The sequence below is a fragment of the Ascaphus truei genome, chromosome 1 (genome assembly GCF_040206685.1).
Source record: "Ascaphus truei isolate aAscTru1 chromosome 1, aAscTru1.hap1, whole genome shotgun sequence".
NCBI classification, from domain to species: domain Eukaryota; kingdom Metazoa; phylum Chordata; class Amphibia; order Anura; family Ascaphidae; genus Ascaphus; species Ascaphus truei.
The window spans coordinates 544,806,728-544,826,957 of record NC_134483.1 but is presented as its reverse complement, the minus strand read 5'-3'; the positions used below and the strand labels follow the sequence as shown (position 1 = coordinate 544,826,957).

The following is a 20,230-nucleotide window of genomic DNA, read 5'->3' as shown; positions in this document are numbered from 1 at the left end:
TACACTCAGTTCTTTTTAATGCTTTCTGTTTTGAACTTTCATAGTTTCACTGACTTCATTCACTACAAATTTATGCTATCCTGTTGCAATTCTGTCCTTTCTCAAGCTACACACACCTATTTCTCTCCATTAATCAACATTCACAAGTCTAACCCCACACTAACTCTTCCTTCACCTCACCTCAGGACTTTTCTGACTATTTTAAGCAAGAGGTTGAATTCATACACCAGAACATTCCCTCTTTTTCCTCCTATCCTACTTCGCTTCCTACTCTCTTCCTGCTTTCCTTGACTCTTTTTCCACTGTCTCAAAAGAGAATGTCACCATCACTGTAGATCGCCTTTCTCCCTCTAATCTGCTACATTTCCATTCTCCTTAAAACATGTAATAGTTATACCATGACTCAAAAATAGCAAGCTTGACCTGACCTGTCTTTCTAACTACTGAACTTGTCTTGTATTCTCTTGCTTGCTCCATTTTCTCAACACCCATTCTCTCCTTAACCCTCTACAATCTGACTTCTGCACTGCTCCCTCCACAGAGACAATTCTAACTAAAATAACTGATGACCTATATGCTGCCCCAGACAGAGGTCATTACACTCTGCTCCTATTACTCTCTGCAGCATTTGCCTCTGTGGACCACACTCTTCTCTTTTCTCTGTACACACTCTCTCTAATTGACCTAATAACATCTCTTGGGTTTAAATATCACCACTATGCTGACAACACCCTCATTTACTTTTCAACCCTTGACCTTACACCTGCCATACAACCCTAAGTTTCTGAATGTCCCTCTGTTATCTCATCCTGGAAGACCCTCTTTTGCCTTAAACTTAACATGGCAAAAACAGAGTTCCTCATACTTCCTCCCAAACCTGACCCTATTATCTCCTTCCACATTACTCTTGAATCTTCCATCCAGTAGCTCAAGCACGCTGCTTAGGGATCACTCCCTCAACTCCTCTCTCATATTCTCCTCTTTCATTCAAAACATTTCTATAACTGTCGCTTTTTCCTCCACAATATCACAAAGATACACCTGTTCCTCTGTTGCTCAACTATTAACTCTGATTCAGATCCTCATTCTCTCCCCTCTTGATAACTGTAATCCCCTGCTATCCCAGCTTCCTGACTTTCACCTGTCTTCCTTACTATCTCTCCCAAACGCTGCTGCCAGAATCACTCTACTCTTTAAACTCTGATTCTGCATTTCCCCTCCTGAAATTCCTCTCCTGACTTCTAATCAAATTCTACTGTTTCTGTACGCTCTCCCTACCTACCAATTAGATTGTACGTTCCTCAGAGCAGGGACTTCTCTTCCTTAATGTTACTTTTATGTCTGGATCACTTAATCCATGACCTCTTACCTTTACCCTTTGCTAACTATATGATTACGACGTGCACCACTTCTGTGAAGCGTTGTGCATATTACTGGCATTATATACATGAAAACATACAATACAATATATACTTCAAACAATGCTTATGATCTTTTACCCACATTTTTGAACACAAAATATTCCCAAACATATCCTTATCCCATAGAAATAAAATTGAAATGTGTTTTTACTCGTTAAACACAATACAGAACACACACAATACAAAAAACTTCTCTCATACACAGCCAAACAACATCACAAAAATAACAAACAAATAAAAGAAAGACATTTCTCCCCTATTACCCCACAATTTCACCCTGCAACTATTAATAAAAGTTCTCTTCTCTTTCTTTATTCTCATAAATAACCTGACTTTAAAACTACTCTGATGCTCCGGAGCTTTCTGAGTTAAACTTTCGTATCTTAGCACATTCCTCGCGCTGGAGAAAAAGTGGGGGCACGCTCTGTGCTGCTGCGATTTTGAATCTCTTTCTTTCAGACCTTTGATTTCATTGTGAGCAAAAAATATTCATGTTTTCGTACGTACTTGCAAGTTTTTGGATGGTGATTTGTGCACACGTGATACTTAGCATGGTTTATCTTTCACACAGGTAATCATTCAGGAAAAATTCATTAGGGTATCAAATCCATCTAACCACTCTCCATTAAGGGCGCAACAATTTTACTTGCCGGCACCGAAACTTGAGTTTATATCAGGAAATGATTTATAACCACTTATTGCATGTGGGGAAATGGAAGGAAAAGCTTATACGTTCACAACTGATTTGTGCAGTATCAGGTCAGCCGGGCCTGCCATGCATAACCCTAGCCACAAAAACCTCATAAAATCCAAAGATTTATACTACCACAGACACACAGGGATTACTGAAAGTTAGAAGGTTCCACTATGAGCCCTTGCGTTCGCATTCTTACGGATAAGAAAACCGGTGCGGCTACTCATAGTTTCACTCTTCCTTCAATAGTAATTTATTGCAAACAAACTTTTTTTCATTGGGGTGGCATGTTTTTCACTGGGACTTGCATGTGTATTTTCATTTGAACTTGCATGTATTTTCATTTGAACTTGCATGTATTTTTCATTGGCCAACAAAACATATTTATATTGTCTCTTCTTGTTCTCTGTATCCATTTTTTATTATTTTTGTCTGCAGACACACAACCTCTAACGGCAGATTTTGAGAACTTTGGTTTCCCATTATTCTCCTGTTACAGAAATCAAATTTAATTGACCAGTACAATACTCCTGATACAATAATCAGCGCAAGCTGATTACGTACAACTCTTTTGGCATGTTATTGTTCTGATTTTTTCACCATAACTATACCCAAGAAAACACTTGAATTACTTCAGCGGGTCCAACCCAGCCCTGATAAACCTTATACTTTTATAACATGGATACAGATAAGACCTTCTAAACAGATATCCATAAATAAACTCACATGGTATGTTAATGACAAGACAGAGCAAATGTACAATCAGGGACCCTTCCTGCTCAGACAACAAAAATATTTATCACAACCCAGGACAGTCTGAAAAACAATCCCTTACGCATACAAACACTCACCTTTATCACCAAAACACCAAAATTTTTAATGGGACTCTCACCTTAATCCCAATAAAACTTAAAACTTAACACTTTAAAATGGATACAGGAACAGACAAATAAACTTATTTGACACTGCTAGGTTAACCCGTCAACACAGATTGAGACACCCTTCAAAACACATCTCTCTACACATCACTCAAAACAACTTTTTAAACTCAGGCTTTCCTCAAAAGGTGCCTTTTACCTTGATTCTTACGAGCGCTCAGATTTGAGTGACCGAGGAGTGGTTTTTCCAGGTGCTCAGCTTCCGGTGTTTTTTGGGTCCCTATTCGGGCGCCATCTGATAAAAGCTCTGTGAAATAACAACACAACAAAATAACAAAGGTGAGTCTGAGGTTATATTTTGCAGAATAGACAAATAAGTTTATTGCTTGTGCGGTGCACACGCAGAGGAGAGTTTCAAAATAAAACCCTCCCAAAGACATGGTAGCATACAGGCATTATTTATACACAAAATACTAAACCCACGCCCCCTCTACAAGGTTGCGTGTCGTCACTACGTAAGCGTAAAAGGTAAACAAATTATGCACACGAATACATTGAGTTGATGACATTATGGGATGTCTAAATGAGATGATTCAGCAATAATACTTTATTAAGCTGGTGACCTTTTCTCTACATACAGAAACCCTCCCTATCAGTCTGGCCTTTTTCATAACATTGGCACTTTGCTCAAGGTTTTTCAGTTAGCTGCTTGGTTTATTCTCACTTGAAAGTTGAAAGCAAAAACCTCATTCAAAAACGTCCATCTCATAACCCGTTCACTCAGACAAAACCTAAGATGGATGCTGACTTAAAATGGTTGCATAGATCCCAGTGCTGTTATGTCAGACCCTCCCCTTACGTCAAATTCTCACTTTGTCACTGGCGTCTATGGGTTAGCTCGGGCAGCCTGTCTGGGCATCGGTTCCAAAAGTCCCAAACACATTACAGTGCATACAGTACCTTACAGTATTAAATAAAGTATACCTTAATACATTCCTAAGTCTCTGGGTATGGGGAATAGAATAGAAAGATGTACTTTTATTCCTATCAGCCTTATTCCCCTTACACTAGCTTTTGGACTTAGTCTGGACTCTGAGAGTCCCCCCACAACCTTATCTACGGTTGGGGATACCCATTAACCCAATACAGGTTCTAGGATACCTGGGCACAAACTGGGGTACCCCCCTTAACCTAGGGATCTCCACAGCTATATGGACACATTCAGCCTTGTGCCCCATTCAACTTTTTAGACTGTGCTGAAGCAGGGTGCCCTAGTGATGAGTCGTGCTTGCATTTTCAAGGGGAGATATTTCCGGTACAATGTACCCACATGTATCCGAGAATCAGGCATGATTCCCAGGTAAATTTTTAGGGGAACCGACAACTCCGGACCCCGACTACCTAGGCACATTCTGACAACAATTCCTCTGCAAAACCCCCTTGAAACTTATGCCCTAGAAATCCCTGCTCGCTGGCATACCCGGAAAGGGAAAAACACATACAATATTTTTATTACATGTGATACTTTGAGGGTTGAGGATCATCTAGAAGACATCACTAAAATTTCACATGCATAAGTAGTGTCAGTAACTAAGTAACGAACAGATCTCGCCAGTCGATAGGCGGAACACTAGGATGACACGCAACATTACAGGATCATCTCCATGATGACGTCGGATGCCGGGCAGAAGGACGCGGGGCATGTCTACCCTGCAGCGCATAGCAAGGAGAAGAATCATACTGGGATCATCTCCATGATGACATCAGACTCCGGGCAGGAGGACGCGGGGCGTATCTACAGCACAAGGTACAGATTAGAAGAATCACACTGGGATCATGGCCTTAATTACGTTACCGCGATGGCGCCCTGCACAATAGGAGTATCTCTATGAGTATGACTGACGTTGGGAAGGAGGACTTGGGGCGTATCTAATCGCAATATAGAGTGGAAGAGTAAACACAACACAATGATGATATTAAGATGGAGCCCGACGCTGAGACGTTACCATGACGACGGGGACGCATGTGTGGACGACACCTGGTGCATTGGGTCAGATGTTTGTATGTATACAGAGAACACCCGCACAGCTGAATAATGAACCAATGTGAGGTGCTGACTAGGTAGGAACAGAAATGTATCAAAGAGAAGAAAAGGAAACCTAGTATATAAGCACTCTGTCACAACTGAATGAATAGTGAATGTGTTAAAATATATTAGCGTTAGGGACCCCTGATATGTGGTCTGCCTTGGCGTTGGCTCAGGGGCTTACAACAATTTTGGCCAAAAATGTCAAACTAAAAGACCATTTACTTATTAGATATTTATCCATATATATTTAGGCACTGTACCGTGTATGAGTCTCACTAGATGTGCTAAAAACTGAGCTTTGTCTGTGTTTTATGTTATGTCTCTGGTTTTAATGCATATTGCCATGCTCAGTAGCACTCCTCTGATACTCATATGCTTATATATATATATGTTGTGGGTATTTTGGGGGTTTAATAGGAGCTTGTTAGGTGTCCAGTATGTTTTACAATTCTTGTCCAGCTAGTCATGGCTGATTGGAGGTTGGCAACCTCCTACTTAATTTAAGCTCACCCCCTCCCACATTTAAATGGTTATGGGCTCACTCCATAGCATCTTCCACTCAGGGGAACTTGCCTGCTTGCAGTTTGGCTGTGACATCTCTAATACAGAGTGCTTTTCCTGGTAATGTACAGGTTAATAAAAGCTTCAGTCAGACAGAACTTTGCAGCTAATATTGACAGATTTACTATAAATCATTCTTCCTGTTATTAAACAGGTTATTAAGAATTTATATTAGCGTTAGGGACCCCTGATATGTGGTCTGCCTTGGCGTTGGCTCAGGGGCTTACAACAATTTTGGCCAAAAATGTCAAACTAAAAGACCATTTACTTATTAGATATTTATCCATATATATTTAGGCACTGTACCGTGTATGAGTCTCACTAGATGTGCTAAAAACTGAGCTTTGTCTGTGTTTTATGTTATGTCTCTGGTTTTAATGCATATTGCCATGCTCAGTAGCACTCCTCTGATACTCATATGCTTATATATATATGTTGTGGGTATTTTGGGGGTTTAATAGGAGCTTGTTAGGTGTCCAGTATGTTTTACAATTCTTGTCCAGCTAGTCATGGCTGATTGGAGGTTGGCAACCTCCTACTTAATTTAAGCTCACCCCCTCCCACATTTAAATGGTTATGGGCTCACTCCATAGCATCTTCCACTCAGGGGAACTTGCCTGCTTGCAGTTTGGCTGTGACATCTCTAATACAGAGTGCTTTTCCTGGTAATGTACAGGTTAATAAAAGCTTCAGTCAGACAGAACTTTGCAGCTAATATTGACAGATTTACTATAAATCATTCTTCCTGTTATTAAACAGGTTATTAAGAATTTATATTAGCGTTAGGGACCCCTGATATGTGGTCTGCCTTGGCGTTGGCTCAGGGGCTTACAACAATTTTGGCCAAAAATGTCAAACTAAAAGACCATTTACTTATTAGATATTTATCCATATATATTTAGGCACTGTACCGTGTATGAGTCTCACTAGATGTGCTAAAAACTGAGCTTTGTCTGTGTTTTATGTTATGTCTCTGGTTTTAATGCATATTGCCATGCTCAGTAGCACTCCTCTGATACTCATATGCTTATATATATATGTTGTGGGTATTTTGGGGGTTTAATAGGAGCTTGTTAGGTGTCCAGTATGTTTTACAATTCTTGTCCAGCTAGTCATGGCTGATTGGAGGTTGGCAACCTCCTACTTAATTTAAGCTCACCCCCTCCCACATTTAAATGGTTATGGGCTCACTCCATAGCATCTTCCACTCAGGGGAACTTGCCTGCTTGCAGTTTGGCTGTGACATCTCTAATACAGAGTGCTTTTCCTGGTAATGTACAGGTTAATAAAAGCTTCAGTCAGACAGAACTTTGCAGCTAATATTGACAGATTTACTATAAATCATTCTTCCTGTTATTAAACAGGTTATTAAGAATTTATATTAGCGTTAGGGACCCCTGATATGTGGTCTGCCTTGGCGTTGGCTCAGGGGCTTACAACAATTTTGGCCAAAAATGTCAAACTAAAAGACCATTTACTTATTAGATATTTATCCATATATATTTAGGCACTGTACCGTGTATGAGTCTCACTAGATGTGCTAAAAACTGAGCTTTGTCTGTGTTTTATGTTATGTCTCTGGTTTTAATGCATATTGCCATGCTCAGTAGCACTCCTCTGATACTCATATGCTTATATATATATGTTGTGGGTATTTTGGGGGTTTAATAGGAGCTTGTTAGGTGTCCAGAATGTTTTACAATTCTTGTCCAGCTAGTCATGGCTGATTGGAGGTTGGCAACCTCCTACTTAATTTAAGCTCACCCCCTCCCACATTTAAATGGTTATGGGCTCACTCCATAGCATCTTCCACTCAGGGGAACTTGCCTGCTTGCAGTTTGGCTGTGACATCTCTAATACAGAGTGCTTTTCCTGGTAATGTACAGGTTAATAAAAGCTTCAGTCAGACAGAACTTTGCAGCTAATATTGACAGATTTACTATAAATCATTCTTCCTGTTATTAAACAGGTTATTAAGAATTTATATTAGCGTTAGGGACCCCTGATATGTGGTCTGCCTTGGCGTTGGCTCAGGGGCTTACAACAATTTTGGCCAAAAATGTCAAACTAAAAGACCATTTACTTATTAGATATTTATCCATATATATTTAGGCACTGTACCGTGTATGAGTCTCACTAGATGTGCTAAAAACTGAGCTTTGTCTGTGTTTTATGTTATGTCTCTGGTTTTAATGCATATTGCCATGCTCAGTAGCACTCCTCTGATACTCATATGCTTATATATATATGTTGTGGGTATTTTGGGGGTTTAATAGGAGCTTGTTAGGTGTCCAGTATGTTTTACAATTCTTGTCCAGCTAGTCATGGCTGATTGGAGGTTGGCAACCTCCTACTTAATTTAAGCTCACCCCCTCCCACATTTAAATGGTTATGGGCTCACTCCATAGCATCTTCCACTCAGGGGAACTTGCCTGCTTGCAGTTTGGCTGTGACATCTCTAATACAGAGTGCTTTTCCTGGTAATGTACAGGTTAATAAAAGCTTCAGTCAGACAGAACTTTGCAGCTAATATTGACAGATTTACTATAAATCATTCTTCCTGTTATTAAACAGGTTATTAAGAATTTATATTAGCGTTAGGGACCCCTGATATGTGGTCTGCCTTGGCGTTGGCTCAGGGGCTTACAACAATTTTGGCCAAAAATGTCAAACTAAAAGACCATTTACTTATTAGATATTTATCCATATATATTTAGGCACTGTACCGTGTATGAGTCTCACTAGATGTGCTAAAAACTGAGCTTTGTCTGTGTTTTATGTTATGTCTCTGGTTTTAATGCATATTGCCATGCTCAGTAGCACTCCTCTGATACTCATATGCTTATATATATATGTTGTGGGTATTTTGGGGGTTTAATAGGAGCTTGTTAGGTGTCCAGTATGTCTTAGTACAGAATCGACATAATTCCTGACCCCGATTCTGCACTCGACTATTTCCAATCCGAGTTCCAAAAACTCTGTGATACCCATGCTCCACTATGCAGAATAAGGGTACAGGGGGCCCATCTTCCATGGGTTACAACTGGCCTTATAGCCGTCTACCAGTTCAGGGATGCCTTGTGTAAAAGCTACAAAGTAACTGGCACTACCAAGGATCTCAATCACTACAGATGCCTGCGGAACATGTGCACAAGGCAAACAAGGCAAAAGCACAATATTACTCTGACAATCTCCTCCAGAATACATCAAACCCAGCTAACTTCTGGAAGGTTATCAACAACATATTCCAGACATCTAGCCATCAACAACAATGTAATATCATTAAGGGAGATATTAGTCTGACAAACCCCACTGACATTGCAAATGCATTCAATGACTACTTTATGGGGTGTGCTGCAAACTTATTAGCAAAACGCAACCCAAAGCACAAATATAAACCTCATTCTAAGAGTACCACTACAGCCCCACCCTCTCCCAACACTGCTCACAATTTTCAATTTATCCCAGTAGCTGAAGAGGAGATTACACAAGCGCTCCTCAAATTAAAACTAAGCAGTCAGTGTGGACCTGACTTACTGCAATCTAAGTTCCTAAGACTTGGTGCCCCAGCCATCGCCAAACCAATTGCTTCCCTAGTCAACCCTATCCTGTCGGCAGGCTTATCCCTAAGACCTTGAAAACTGCCAGAGTTTTCCCAATCTTCAAAAGTAGGGACAAAAACACTGTCTCAAACTACTTTACAGACCAATCTCTCTTCTCTCAATACTATCCAAAGTCATGGAAAAATGTGTTCACTCCCAATTAAGCGATTACTATACAAAGACGAATTTCCCTAGCCAATTGTAATCTGGCTTTCGCCCCACACACTCCACGGTAACTGCCCTGCTAAAAGTTTGCAATGAGATCCAGTGTGGAATGGAACGGGGTCAACTTACTGGTGTAATATTCCTAGATTTTGATTTTGTTACAAGACTGTAACAATGGTATTTGGGACCAAGGCTACATTTCTAAAGCTTCCAATGAATGAACTTCAGATCAGAACCAACTCTAATACTATTCTAGCCCGTTACTAGTTTTGAATATTTGGGCATATGGTTTGACTCCTATTTAACATTGGGGATGCACATTGATACCCTGATATCCAAAACCTATGCCAAACTAGGTGTACTTTACAGGAACAAATCTTCCCTAAGTCTGTGTAAGGAATCGGGGCCACGTCCCTTGCGGCGTGACCCCTCCTTACCCAATACCAGTACTGCAGCGGCTGCTGCCCCTGCCCCCCATCGCTACCCATGCCGCCGCCCAGTGCATACCTTGAACTCTGCCGCCGCCATCTTGGATTCTGGCACTGGTGTTACAGACTCTCAGCTGTTCTCTGCTATTTCCTGGTCTCTCAGCCACTCACGAACAGCTCCTCGACACGCCTCCGCCATGCCCCTCGTCCGGATTGGTCACTGTCGCTTTAAATATCCTGCTTTGCCTTCACTTCCTTGCTCTGCATAGCTCCTTGCTTCCTGTGTAGCCTGGAAACTGTGTCGTGCTCCTGTTTGTCTTTACTCCTACTGATTTGAACCGGCTTGTCTGACTTACCTTCCTGGCTCCCGACTTCGGCTTACCCATCATGATTCTTACCTCTCAGACCCTTGTACACGGAAACGGATTTAACTACGGAACTCTCTATACTCCTGAACTCGGCAATTACAACGACTATTCTGAATCTTAACCCAGGCCTGGTCACGCTACAACCACATCCTGGACCCGCTCCCTATGCTGTCAGTGTGTATATTCAGCATCCCACCTCAGTACAGGGGACTGGCCTGGTCTGCGGGCTGCACAGCGTGACATTATACAGAGCCCAACAGAAACAGACCTGACTGAGGTGGGCCAACTAATCAGGGAACTTGCGCTTTGCATTTGTACTTTGGGAACTCAGATCACAAGCCTGGTACAACAGCTTTCCCAGCTTTCACTACAGCCTATTCCGGCCCCAGCCGCGCAGGGTGGCGACTGGCAATCAGAACTCAGGATTCCGACGCCTAAAGCATATGCGGGTGACCCTCTAGCCTGTCATGGGTTTTTGAACCAATGTGAAATACAGTTTGAGATTTCTCCCAGCCTGTTCCCTACTGCACGCACCAAGGTAGCCTATGTTTACTCTCTTTTAACAGGGGACGCCTTGGCATGGGCCTCTCCCATCTGGGAGTTGCGTGCGGAAATCACCCAGGATTATCAACTCTTCCGGTAAGAATTCCAGCAGGAATTCGATATTCCCGCCCACAGTGATACTGCCCCTGCTTCTCTTGTTCAATTGTCTCAAGGTCGTAGGTCCGTAGCCAAATATGCATTGGAGTTCTGGACTGTCACGGCGGAGACGCATTGGAACCAAGAAGCCCTTATTGCTGTGTTTTGGCAAGGTTTGTCCGACTCTGTAAAGGATGAACTTGCAGTCTAGTCCAGGCCCCAGGGATTGGAGGAATTGATCGCACAATGTATACGAGTAGATCAGCGCCTTCAACAGCGCCGTCATGAACGCCAGCGTCCCAGAATTTCCTCTTCTGAACCTATTCTTCCCAGGTCCTTCCCAGCTATTCGTCCTGTTCTAGATGCTGTGGAACCCATGCAGATTGCCAGTCAAGAGTTCCGTAATACCGACAGGACTGCCGATAGAACCCCTGACCGGACTGCTGAAAGGGCTCGTCGCCGGAATGAGGGCCTTTGCTACTACTGTGGATCTCCTGAGCATACGGTACGTTTTTATGCTTTAAGGCCCAAAGAACAAACACGACCAATGGGGCAAGAGGGACTCATTTTGGGGTCAATATCTTCTCACCCTACCTCTGAAGAGGAACTCCCTAAGAGAATTATGCTTCCAGTCTCGCTTGAAGGTCCGAATTTTCTCGTAACCACCACCGCTTTTCTTGATTCAGGATCCGGTGGTAACTTTGTGGATCAAGATTTTGCTACTCATAACAAGATTCCGCTCATCGCTAAGAAATCGCCGATTGGCCTCGAGGCTATTGATGGTCGTCCTTTGCAACCTGCCTTCATCACGTTAGAGACTCTTCCTCTCACCCTTTCTGCCGGTACTCATACCGAAATCATATCCTTTGACGTGATGCACTCTCCTGCCGTTAAAGTTATCCTAGGATTATCCTGGCTACAGCAGCACAACCCACGCATTGATTGGAGGGATGGCAAGACAATTCAGTGGGAGCCAGAGTCATTCGCCTAACCATTGCCGGTCATTTCTCCTACCAAAGTCCTTGCGGGAGTGGAAACGTCCCCGGCTAATGATTCCGCTCTTCCTGAAGCATATGCGGATTTCAATTACGTGTTTAGCAAGACACAATCGGAGGTTCTACCTCCTCACAGACCTTATGATTGCCCCGTTGATCTGGTTCCCGGCGCTGTTCTTCCGAAATGTAAGTCCTACCCCTTGTCTCTCCCTGAAACTGAAGCCATGGCAGCATACATCAAAGAAAACCTTGAAAAAGGATTAATTCGTAATTCTTCGTCCCCCGCTGGTGCCGGTTTCTTTTTTGTCAAAAAGAAAGACAGATCTCTGAGACCATGCATTGATTACCGAGGGCTCAATCTCATCACAGTCAAGAATCGATACCCCCTTCCGCTGATCTCCGAACTTTTTGATAGGCTTCAAGGGGCAATTTTTTTTTCCAATTTAGACCTCAGAGGAGCTTACAATCTTGTTCGCATCCGGGAAGGCGATGAGTGGAAGACTGCCTTCAATACCAGAAGCGGCCACTACGAGTATCTTGTAATGCCATTCGGCTTCTGCAATGCCCCTGCTGTTTTGCTGGATTTTATGAATGATGCCTTCCGTGATGTTCTCAACTCTTTCGTAATCGTCTTTCAGGACAATATCCTAATTTTTTCTAAAAATCTTCAAGATCATGTCCAGCATACCAGGCTCATTCTCGCTCGCCTTCGTGTCAATAATCTCTACGCTAAGCTGGAGAAATGTCTTTTTCCTCAAATCTCTACTGCCTTCTTAGGCTATATAATTTCAGATAAAAGGATTTTCAATTGACCCTGAAAAAATTAAGGCTGTTTTGGATTGGCCTCTGCCCAACTCTCTCAAAGCCATCCAGCGTTTTTTGGGTTTCTCCAATTACTATAGAAAATCCATCCGAAAATTTTCTACCAGTGTGGCTCCCATTACGGCCCTTACAAAGAAGGGAGCTGACCCGTCTGTATGGCCTCCGCAGGCCGTCTCGTCCTTCGAAACCCTGAAACAAGCTTTCGTCACGGCACCCATTCTGCGACATTCCGATGTTAGTCTTACTTTTACTTTAGAAGTTGATGCGTCTGATTGTGGTGCAGGTGCCATCCTGTCCCAGAGATTCTTCCCTCAAGATAAGCTTCATCCATGCGGTTTTTTTTCAAAGAAGTTTTCGCCCTCTGAAAAGAACTATGATGTTGGCAATAGAGAGCTCTTGGCTATCAAGATGGCCTTACAGGAATAGCGACATCCCTGGAAGGTTCCCGCGAACCTATTTCTATATTGACTGATAATAAAAGTCTTCTTTATATCGAAAATGCACGTCGTCTGGAGTCTCGTCAAGCCCGTTGGGCACTATTTTTCTCACGATTTAATTCTGTCTCTGTCTTATATTCCCGGTTCTAAGAACACAAAAGCTGATGCCTTGTCCCGACAATTTTCTCCTGAAGAAAGATCCGAAGAAACCCCTGAAACTATCGTACCCTCTAAGTTTATAATTTCCGCCAACTCATTTGACATTCTCTAAAAGATCGTTAAAGTTCAAACACAAATTCCGAGTGGTCTTGAGGTACCGGAAGGAATTCTCTATGCCGCACTCAGGTTTCATCAAAAGATTCTAGAATGGGGCCACTCTGTCCGTTCAGCCGGCCATCCCGGCTTCAAAAGAACTTTGGATCTTATCAAGCGTACTTTGTGGTGGCCTAATATGGCAAAGATGGTTCATGAATTTACTAGTGCTTGTCCAGTATGCGCACAAAACAAGACTCTTCATCAAAGACTCTCAGGCTTGCTCATGCCCTTGCCAGTACCTGAACGTCCATGGTCACATATTTCAATGGATTTCATTGTGGATCTACCCCCTTCCAGAGGGATGAATACCATTTTGGTCATCGTTGACCGTTTTTCAAAACAGGCCCACTTTGTTCCACTCTAAGGACTTCCCTCTTCGCCCACCCTAGCTGATATCTTCACCAAGGAGGTGTTTCGCATCCATGGGATACCTAGGGCCTCATGCAGTAAGCGCCAAAAATGTGCAATGGCCAAGCTTACCGATTTGGCATGATTGTGGCGATTTTCCCTCTCCGTATGCAGTAAGTGCCGAATCCCTTCTCAATCAAGCCGAAAACATTTCCGCCCACTCTCACGATGATTTGCCGATCACACACAGGTTTATCGGCGTGCATGGCGGGGTGCTGTTAGGTTCGGCAATTAAACTTCTTGCTGAATCAGGCGAAGCAAGCATGTTTTGGCTAGCGCGGCCTATTTAAAGGCAACATGTACTGTTAATCATTCTCTGTGTTGTTGGGAGTGAGAGAGAGAGAGACGCACAGAGCTGGGCGATTTAATATTTGCATATTGACTGAGAGAGTTGTTGTGTATTGTGAGTGCTATGTCCTTTGTTGTTTTGTTTATATCTTTGTCTTGTTTTGTATGTGTAAGTGTTTCGTGTGATTGGCTTTACATTTGTTTTCTGTTCTTTGTGAGTGCTACAGGTATGGCCGCAAGGCGTGGGAAGAGTGATGCTGGTGTGAGTGGTAGTGCTAGTCGTGCGAGTACGTGTCGGAGTGAACGTAGGGTTCAGGGGAGTGATGTTGCTGGGAGTGCGAGTGCTGTTGCTGGGAGTGCAAGTGCTGTTGCTGGGAGTGCGAGTGCTGTTGCTGGGAGTGCGAGTGCTGTTGATGTGAGTGTGAGTGCTGCTGGTGGCTCAGTTGCTGATGGGGTGTCTGGTGGTGGCGTGCTTGCTGGTGGCCAGCTTTTGGAGTCTCTTCCATTGGAAGAAGGAGAGTCCAGTCAGCACCAGCCAAGCTCTGAGCCTAAACGTGCTCGGAAGAAACGTGTGGAGCATCCACGTAATCCTCGATTCAATGACAACGAAAACACAGCTCTTGTCACTGGGACTCTGGAGCACTACGAAAGTCTGTTTGGCCATTTAGTATGTAAGTCTACCTTTGCATTCATTATTCAAATACATGTTATCCTAGGTCATGTGAGGTGTCATAATATGCAAATATGGGTCCATAATGTCTAGCAATTTAACTTTTGTTGTAAACACATATTTTATTCATGCTTTTCAACGACAAGAACACTCAGTTGTTCAATTTGTGCAAACTTCATACAATATTAATGCAAGCTTCATTACATGTCTATGTTTACAAGTGAATGCTCATGGGCTACACATATTACACCTAAACAAGCATGTTTGGTATCTCTTGGAACACCTAGCATTGTAGGAAATGGTTCGTTGTATTAGTAAGAATTAACGTCATATATTTTTTATGTATTTCAAGCACGGACAAGTTCAGCATCCAAAACAGAAAAGTGGAGAGAAATACTACTTGGTGTGAATGCGTGTGGGAATCGTGTCAGGGACAAGAATTATTGTCGCAAGAGATTTGACGATATTAGGGCAAAATTTTTTAAAAAAATACAACAACAACGCTTTCATGCTTCTGGCACTGGAGGTGGCCCGCTAGCACAACATCTCATCTTAACTCCATTGGAGGAGCAGCTTCCGGAAAAATTACTTCCCGTCGTCGTTGAGGGTTTGGTCGGTGACAGAGATATTGGAATTTATTCGTCAGAATTTCCACCAGGTGAGAAATGTTACTGTACTAGGCGTGTCGTAGGTTACAGTTATTTTCTATATTTCCGCTGCTATTTATACTTTCTTCCCAATAGAAGCATACCTACATCTATATATGTATATATGTCTCTCTCTCTCTATATATATATCTATCAATATATATTTATATTTCGTTGTCCTACTACAATCACTAAATAATATATAACATGGCACTGCGTGCTCATTTGCATGTCATCTCCCACAATCCTTTGCTGCAATGGAAGCAATTTATGCTGGCCGAATATGGGGAACAACAGGGTTGCACACATGTCTAAGACATGCAAATGAGCAAACATTAATATGTACTGTTGCAGTACATACATATATAGAATAGTAATTTATATTTAATTTATTTAACACCTACAAACACGACATTACTGCCTCGTCAAATCATGCATCGAAGATATTGCATGCAACGGCCAACAAACATCACTTGCACTAACACATTTGCTTTTGTTTAGAAAAAGGTTCTTTTATGCTTCATCTCATATACAGAGAGCATAATGAGGCACACGTTGCATATGTTATGTAATTGTGTTCATAGGTAGCACACTTCAGACTACTATTTAGCTCATCTACCATTGTGTTCAAGCAGCTGCAATTAATATGTCATCACAGCATACACGTGAACTCAGGGGGTGGGGTTGTGCACACAGCCAAATATCAGGGTCATGTTAGGGTCAACTTTGTTGACACCATTTTCTGCTGCTTGAATTAATTGAAAGGTCAGGGGGATGTTAGTTTTTGGGGGAGGGACTACAGTTCTTAAAACCTGACAAGCTAAACAGAAGTTAATCACAGTCATTTGAAATGGTAACTCTATGTACAAATTCACCCACCGAACCATTATGTATCAAACCGTACGTTAAACATTTCTTCACTCAGATCTATTGTTCAACTTAGATCAACACCACATTATCACACACGTAGCATCTGTGAGCGACACACTGCATGTGTTGTGTTGTTGAGTGGCAGCCACATTCAGGCCTACAACATCTTCTATTAATGTAGCACACATATCCTGTAACAAAAACAATAACTTTTCCAATATTACCTACTTAATGATAAGCATTGTCAAAGTTGATCTAATGATAGTGATGTACATTATTATTGTGATATTACTGCACAACATATGGAGGGTATGTCCAATATTCATAATATTATGCTAACACATTACTGCATAAACATTGTATGTTGTATGTTAGTGAAGTAAAAAGTCCAAAGTACACTGGCATGTACATTGTTATTACAACGATTAATGTTCAGTTTGCCACACACGTTTTCCGTTCATGAAGTGATGCTGTTAGTTAGCCATAAATACTCAAGATACACTAATTCAATGTTCATTGTGTACACATGTCCATTAACAACTGATGTTATTGTTCTATATAGTTGCTCCTGGAGGACATGTATCACCTGAGACTGAACAAGTGTCTTCACCGGTGTCATGCAGCTCATCGCAAATGGAAGATGAGTGTATGAGGTGCAGGACATATAATATGTTCATTTATATATGTTATGTTGTCATGTTAATTAATTGTTTTTGACATGTTATTTAAATTGGATCACTTAGTGTCATTGAAAATGAAGTTTTTTAAGAGAACATGTATTGTGTTTGTGATGTAAAGTATCGTGTAGGAGTTGTGAGGTTTGGACAACCTTTCATTCATTCTTATTTCACACTGAGTCCAAACATAATTCTTAAGTCAAGGTACATTTTAATGTGACGTCATAAAACGTATGGAAACATGTTAGGTGTTAGTTGTTATCACAGTGTATAATTACATAGTAAAACAGCAGACATTAGCATGCCATTTTATCATGTGTTCATTTATTTTTAGAACATGATGATGCCAAAGACACAGAAATGCAATTAAGTGACCATGAAGAGGTTCCTATTCAAAGAGTAACACAGGCCATTCCTCCAGCAAGTAACACATACGCAGCAATAGCAGCTTCTGAAGAAAAAATTGTTGAAGCAGAAAATCGTCGCCATTCAGATCTGATGTCAGTGCACGAAAGGATGATATCACTGCAGGAAGAAACGATATCACAATTGTCACATCTCCACAGAGTCTTCATTGAAGTTCCTAAACAGATACAAAAATTAAACACGACATTAGAAGCAGTAGTTGTTCAGCTAACCCAAGCTAATCACTTGAGAATGACTACAGAAGCACATAATTTCAACTTTAACCCATCAGAGGAAGGATCTTTAGATGCTGCTACTTTTTCACCCCATGCATCTGATATTCATTCCCCAGGTCGGGATGTTACCGGTACAGTAGCTGAAAGTTCTGTGCATGTTCCTCTCAACATCCAACCGCTGCCATCTGTAGAAAATCTGGAGCTGACACCTACAAAGGAGGCACCAAAAAGAAAAATGTACAAGCAGTTACTACTGACCAGTTTTTGGACACAAACTAAAAAACACAAACATGAAACGGAGCAACCATCAGTTGTGCACTGTGTACCAACTTGTTCACAAGTGTCACAGGCCACAAGCCCTGCCCGTGAAGTGTCACAGGCCACAAGCCCTGCCCGTGAAGTGTCACAGGCCACAAGCCCTGCCCGTGAAGTGTCACAGGCCACAAGCCCTGCCCGTGAAGTGTCACAGGCCACAAGCCCTGCCCGTGAAGTGTCACAGGCCACAAGCCCTGCCCGTGAAGTGCCACAGGCCAGTCAAACTGGCTCTGTTTTGCTTAAAGTTGTATCCAAACAGAAAAAAAAACCCCAACAGACAACAAGCAGGCCTGTGACTCGGTCTCAAAAGGAAAAAAAAGAATAAATGTTATAATTAAGTAAATCTGTATTTGGCCTTGTTTTGTTGACTTGAGATAATCTAATGAATATTGTATGTATGATGAAGACCTGTTGTTTCCAAACATTCAAGTATGTCCTTGTACACGTGAAGGTTTGGAAATGTTCACAGTCCGAATGAATGCATAATGTAATTAATATTTATGTATTAATCATCTGTTCAGTAATGGTCCAACATTACACACTTGCAATGTTTTGAGAAGCTGACATTCACTTAGCTGCAAAAGATTGTATTTGGGTGTGTTTGGTAGCTAATTTAGGTAATCATTGCATGTTAATAGTATTCACATGCAAGTTAAAATAAATATATATTTAACTGCTAACATTCTACATTTCAGTTTTGTGTTGGATGAACTGTCAAATATTACTTACCTTCACCTTCCTTGAAGCTTCTTAATGTTGGCCTTTCATCATGTATGAGTACTGGTTTCAATAACATATCTGTGAATGTGTAGTAATATATATGTAGTATCTATGGATATATGTACACACAGTGTATAACTAAAATATATATATATATATATATATATATATATATATATATTAATATTAATGTTTTAAACATGTAAATTTGTCTAGAGATTTTGTATCAAAAGATATATTTGATGCTTCTTTGTGAAAACACAGTATTGAAATAAAACAGGCGTAATGTTAGTGAAATATACATGATCTGACCCTTTAACAATATGGGCCTAATATTATGAAGCACATAATTCACTCACCTTGATCACCATTTTAATAGTTTAATACTTACTGCCATCAATATGTTCAGTCTAGAACTGGATTAAATAGATATATTATATGTTGTAACACTACAGGCCTTGTAAACTCACAAAAGGCCTTGTTTGATGTTAACTCCAAATTGGACACAGCTGACACTAATAGGCCCTCAAACATACTAACCCTGTAATGTTTAAACCTTTAAATAAGTGTGAGCAATCTAACAATCCCTGTTTACATATAAGGCATTAAATACAGTAACATACACACATAAATATATATATATATAATCAAAAAATAAATAGATGATACCGTTCTGTGGCTAACGAAATGCTTTTATTTGTGCGAGCTTTCGAGATACACTGTATCTCGAAAGCTCGCACAAATAAAAGCATTTCGTTAGCCACAGAACGGTATCATCTATTTATTTTTTGATTATTGAAGCTCGGCTAACACGGTACTGATACCTCTACATGTGTATATATATATATATATATATATATATATATATATATATATATATATATATATATATATATATATATATATATTTCATTGTTGGTTTTACAGATATATATATATATATACACACACAGATAGTCAAAATGTGTGACACAGACAGAGAGTTAACCAGACAGAAAGATACACACACTGAAATGTGGAACAAAAGACAGAGAGAAAAACATTAGCAGGTGTGTTTATATCTCATTATGTCAGTGTAGGCAGTATTTTCATAATGCCAACACTAGATTTTCTCACACACATTGTTTTTTAATTAAAATCGTACCCTTGTTTTGAGAATGTAGATTACGGGAAAAACAATTACACTTTCACTGTGAAATAGCTATCTTATCCCAAATAATGTGAGCCAATTATTTCTACACATTCGAATTGGTGCTTGAAAAAAGGAGTGCAACATTGAAATTGTATAGCGACCTTGGCAAAAGCCACAAAAGATAACATTTAAATAGTTTCACATTCAGCAGAAGAAAACTTCAACTTCTGATTCACACATTATTTGAGACGCAGCAATGGCACCAGACAACTTTGAACACGCATCCGCACAAACCTTTCAAAATAATGATAGCAGAGGCTATCATCTCAACTGCACAACATAAAGCCAACGTTGGGGTAATCTATGACTTGATCAGAAGTAAATATCCATATTACCAAGACCCATGCCGCGCTGAAAATTTTAAATCATCTGTACGATTCACTTTAAC

The 20,230-nt window shown here is 41.0% G+C and overlaps 1 long non-coding RNA gene across 1 annotated transcript; it reads right to left on the bottom strand.

Moving 5' to 3' along the window:
* Positions 1–17,353: 17,353 nt before the first annotated feature.
* On the bottom strand, positions 17,354–18,729 carry LOC142472269 (uncharacterized). Its single transcript, XR_012789641.1, has 3 exons — positions 18,660–18,729; positions 17,745–17,824; positions 17,354–17,557 (listed from the first exon to the last, which is right to left on the bottom strand). It is a non-coding gene; the product is annotated as an uncharacterized LOC142472269 (long non-coding RNA).
* Between the last annotated feature and the right edge of the window lie 1,501 nt (positions 18,730–20,230).